Consider the following 5,889-nt stretch of genomic DNA (forward strand, 5'->3'; position numbering starts at 1 on the left):
CATTCGCCCGCCCCATGATCTTTCACGGCTGCTCGAGAATATTTAGATCGTCAGCTGGGAGCGAGTGGCAGAGACACAGATAAGTAATAACCTATTTAGTAACTTTTTTTTAAAAATGTTTTTGCATATATCTACTGCTTGCTTGCAATGGATATATGCAAAAAAACAAAGATTTAATTCTACTTTAACTTTTTGAAAATGCAATAATAACAGTTTTAAAAGTCCTTTTTTGGTGATTTTTATTGTGAATGCTCTGGAATTAGCTCCTCCTTTGAATCTGGAGGTTTGCCCGCCATTGCATGATATATTGGTTTATGGTGTGCGACCTAAGGACATTGTATGTAAAATTAATTACCGTATTAAAATTGTGATTTGTTTATGCAAAAAAAACTCACAACACAGAACACCAAATGTACATTGGCGTGGCAACCGAAATGACATCCTGTCTTACAGTTAAGTGTCTTATGCAAACTACATTTGACTTTATGAAATACAAAGCTCTCTTTTTTGTGAAAGCATGACAACGAAAGACCATGTTTTGCTTTGAATAGATGCTGCTGCTATGCGTGAAGAGATTTACAATGAAAATATATATTCCATTACATACCTCCCAAGGGACACTATGTCTAGCCAATGGACACACCCCTGCCACACCCCCAGTTATGTGGGCCATCAAGAATTTATGTGCCAAAAGGGATTAGTTAAACTTAGAATTGTTTTTTTCATCATTACTTTTCCATAAACTTGCATTTCTAAATAGTAAACAAGAGGAATAGCAGACAGGATGAAGGTTTTAGTGCAGAGTAATACTTTTGGTAGTTGAATAGAACATTTTCATAGATACCTGTACATCAAACCAAAAAGACCCTGAGAACCACGGAGGGACAGAGGGATTTGGTTCAGAATGAGATCAGTTGGAAGGTATGCATTGTCTGGTTATGCAGATTGAAAAAAAGTTTATTTTACTTGTTTTTCTGAAAAGGAAACAAATTACTTTTGTAGTTTTTTTTTTTTAAACTCAGAGACAGCACAAAGTATTGACACACAGGGGGTGATTTACTAACCTAAACACATGCACGCACCAGGTGCGTGTGATTTTTACACAGCAAAGCATATTTAGGGAAAATTAGTCTGATAGTAGTAGTAGTAAAATACAAAGTGCAATAACCTAGAGTCCTCTATTAACCCAGATAGACAAGACCAGATTTATCCATCTACTATTCTAGAGATGATTAACAATCGTAAACCTGAGGGACTTTACTCTGTTTTCAAACGTAACAAAATGAATATATATGTAAAGAGGATCAGCACATATCACATATAAGAAATCCATTTTGACTCTTGCTGCTTACAGAGTGCTCCTCTTTTGACATCCATAGTCACTCAATAGCAGCTAAGAACAACATAAAATTCCTGTAGGAGATGAGGAAAAAAACCCTTGGTTAGTTTGTAGCAGAGGCACATTTTGTAGATGTCCAGGGGATGAGGCTCAATAGTCTTGGTACTATGCGATAAGTGCTCAAATGATTGAGCCTTATTTCCTACATTTAGGATGCCTGAAGGAATAAGGCACCACTGCTACAAACCAGCCAAGCGTTTTTCCTTCATCTCCTACATGATCTACACCAGATTCCAGTGAACAATAGCAGCGATAATGTGGTCAGTCTAAACCGCTGTTTAAGTGTTTTTTTTTACTTTTTGCCTATATCTACTGCTTGTCAGCAGTAGATATAGGCAAAAAAACAGGAGGCTTTAGAACCCCTTTAATGCAAATGCAGAGCACTTGCTGTATTTGTTTGTGCGTAACAGAATCTAAGTATTTATGTTTGCCCTGTCGTTTAAAAAAAACAAAATACTAGCAACTCGAGGGTTTGTTTTGCCTTGAGTGGGCCATGCTATTTTGTTGAAGAGATTTACAATGAAAATATATTTCCATTGTCTGGTCATACTTAACTCTTTAACATTTATGTCTGCTAATGAAGAGGCACACTACTGACAAATTAATTATTTTTGGATGCTATTTAAAGTATTAAGAAATCTCAATACAATAACTTGTTATCCCACACTTTAAAAAAACAGTATAGAATAGCTATGAACCTTTTCATACTGTGTATGTTAAATGTGATGAGTATTGTGCTATATAGATAGATAGATAGATAGATAGATAGATAGATAGACAGACAGATAGATAGATAGATAGATAGATAGATAGATAGATAGATAGACAGACAGATAGATAGATAGATAGATAGATAGATAGATAGATAGATAGATAGATAGATAGGATAGATAAAGTATATATTTGCATTATATTTATTTGTTTGGTGTTTATCATAATTCCTTTTTAATGATTGAACACTTTTGGAGCCAAACAAGACTGGTTTTATTTAAGATCCTAACCCTCATTTTACTGGATTATGAAAAAAATGTTAGTAAAAATAATCCTTAAAAAACTAAAATTTAAATCAAGAACAACATTTTTTGTAAACATGCTGATGTAAAACTAATGTCCTTCACTCTCATTTACCTGTAATACCATTTGTACTTTGTTACACAGATAAAGAAACGCACAATAAATGTACAGTATCTCATGCCAAGCTTGTGAAAAGACTAAATCAACTGGATAATATTCATCTTTTTATTATTTCTGAAAAAGAAACATTTTAATGACATACTGCAGGATCTTTATTAAGATGATTATGTTTTAAATTCTAATATAAATGTACACATACATACTGTACACATAGAGAGTGCTTTACTTGACAAGCATGATACAAATACTAGTGCCAGAGAGTTATAAAAACGAAATAGTTAAGTCAGGAACGTAAAATTCTATCCACATTTAGAAGGTTACTTATATTACATAATCTACTGTATATGACATACAATTCACCTTAAAGGTTTATTAAACCCTCAAGTTTTTTGCATATATCTACTGCTAGCAAGCAGTAGATATATGCAACAACTTTAAAAAAACAACAACCTTTTTAAATAGGTTTAAATGTACCTGTGTCTTCGCTGCGCGCTCCCGTTCGAACATCTGAAGAGTCTCGGGCGGCCGCAAAGGATCTTGGGGCAGGCGCATGCGCACTTCAGATGTTCGCCCGGGAGACGAAGAGACACACAAGGTAAGTCTATGGAGGAGCCCTCGCACAGGCTCTGTGGGAAAAGAGAGAAGAGGAGGACAGAGGAGTCAACGCTGGATCGGAGACCCGCACCAGTGCTGGAGGGACAGCTGAAAAGCACAGTAAAGAAGAAGATCGAGATAAGTAAAAAAATATACAGGTATTACAATCCACAGTATAATGAAAAAAATTAGCCATACATCACACAACGTAGGAGTAGGGGCGTCTAGCAGGACAGACTAAACTGTAATCTGATTGAATCAAATGTTTTGCACCTCAAACACCAAGCTGACAGTCTATTTGTAACATCTGCAATCATAGATTTAGGCTGCCCATGTTGGACTACATCTTCTATTACAGCTGTTCAAAATCAGCTGGTGGCCTTAGCTGTTGTAAAGTCTAATATCTAACCTTTCAAATAATTGCATGTATTTATACTCTTTAAGAAGCCTAACGTTAATTACTCACATGACAAACTGTCATAGAAACTTGAAATAATAAAGCACTAAGCCAGTGTCTATGATAATAAAAAACAATGGTACTAAAGCATTAGCATAAAGAAAAACATATATAGAATATCAAACATATCTAGCTATTGGTAGCATTAGTTTCACCACATTCAGTATCAGACTTCAAGCCAAAGAGATGCTTTATAGCATTAGCCAGTTTTCTGTTTCCTGTGATTAATATAAGGAAGAACTCCAGGGAAACATTTTATTAATTCTTGCAGTGGGGCCACCCCTGTAATGCAAGGATTAACTGGTTGTGCTGAAAAAAAAATTATACTCCCTGCTTCTCCAGTCACTGAAGCATGTCTCCTGATCTGCTACACAGATAGAATGTTCCTCGGCATCCTCACGTATATACACGTGTATAGAATGTGTTGGCACAAGGCTTCTTAGACTGCTGCAGAGGAGGGGGAGAGAGGCTCTAGGAAAAGGCCTAAGAACAAGATACAGGTTATGCCTGAGGAAGGGACCCCGAGTAGCCCAAAAACGTTGCAGTGTGACAAGATGTGTGTGCATCAATAAAATTATCACTTTCTGAAGATTTGACCACGGTGAGCTGGTGATATATTTTACTACTCAGCCTAAGGACAAGCCGGCTCAAATGATTGTATGGGTGAGTATAACGTTTTTAACATCTAGACACGCTGCAAGGGGTAATAAAAATGTTCCCCTGAATTCTTCTTGAATATTGGCAATTAGTTTTTTTTCTTGCCCAGCCAACAAACTCATTTCAGTTGATTTGCAAGGCTGGCAGAATATATATATGTGAGATTCCCAGATACAAGATAAAGGAATATTTTTGAAGAAACTGTAATATTCTTCTTGCAGAAGGTGACTGGCAAAAAAGTATTAACATTAGCTCAGCACTCCATAAAAGCATTCTCAAATCACAAAGCTCAGGTAGCACTTCCAGGGGATTTTTTTGTGCCACCACCTCCAACGGTGCAATTGGTTCCAACAGCCATGCTCATTGCTCAGCAGCAACTTAGATTGCAGTTCTTGGCTATGGTAAAGGTGGGCTCTAGAGAGCGATAGCCTACTGGCAAGGGGCTTCTGGCAACTGAGCAAAAAAAAGCTATGTGACCTTCCCCTATGTGGCAAAGAAGGAATGTTCTTTGCTTACTATTTGTTATATGTATGACAGCATGAGGCACCTTGAATGCAAGCTCTATTGCAAAGTGCATGAAGCTCTGTGACCAAGTGATTATCTGCCCTATAGTTAAATGGAGACTGTTTATTTTTTCCCTATTTTGTTCCTCATATGAACATACTCATGAACGAATTGATTATGCCACTTTAGAGCTTGCACATTTTCTAAGCATTTGCCCATTTATGCTGTATTCTGCATCATTAGCCAAAGAAGCATATCTTTTTGTTAAAGTTAACTATTTGTACTGTCATGTGCTTCAAATTGATGTGCCTTTATTTTATCCTGAAACTAAGTTATTTGTGTTCTATCCCTATCTAGACTAATTCTCAAATCCCTGTTAGCAGGGAGATATGCCTGGAGGTGTCTATGAATAGTTGGTGCAATAATCCTAAGCACCCAGTGCTAAGAACATCTGTGCCAGAGGTGGCAAACTGGCTTTATATGTCACCCTGACATCCTCATATCATGTTTCATGCTTCTCCATTTTACACCTGCATAAAAGCATGAAACCGGTGAATTAAAAAAACCTGTATGCTTGTTCCAGAATTAGCCTGCCCGTATGGGAGCTAGCATCTTTTAAAACAAGTCAGCAACTGCAAAGTTCATGTTTATAAATACATGGAATAAAAATGTCTATTACTTAAAAAAAATAAAATAAGTTCACTTTAAAAGCTGAACCCCAGGCAGATATAAATGACAGACATTAATGCACCTTCTCTCCAGGATACATTTTGGTATATCTGACTTCAGAGGGTAAGGGTAAAAAAAAGCCTAGTAGGATGGGTTATAGGTAGGAGGGAGGGAGGAGTGAAAAAAAATACTTTTTACCTAGAGTGAGGTTTTAATACATACTTTTCAAATGCAAATAGTATAAGCATCTCAGTTTGACTTAGCAGCAACCTTGTTATCTTGTAGCCTTCTATACGTCAGAGCTCAGACTAGGGGAGGTAGAAGCAGCACAAGAAGCTTATCAGTTGTGTTGCAGTGAAAAAGGCATGCTCTTATGAGGAGCGATCAAAGTGATAAAGAGATGAGCTAATCATTCTGCTGCTTCCCTGTCCAGTCACAGGCTGGGGAGGGGCAAGAACTGTAAGAGTTACCCAAC

This window comes from Nanorana parkeri, unplaced genomic scaffold, assembly GCF_000935625.1.
Source record: "Nanorana parkeri isolate BGI_ZX_2015 unplaced genomic scaffold, ASM93562v1 scaffold3499, whole genome shotgun sequence".
NCBI classification, from domain to species: domain Eukaryota; kingdom Metazoa; phylum Chordata; class Amphibia; order Anura; family Dicroglossidae; genus Nanorana; species Nanorana parkeri.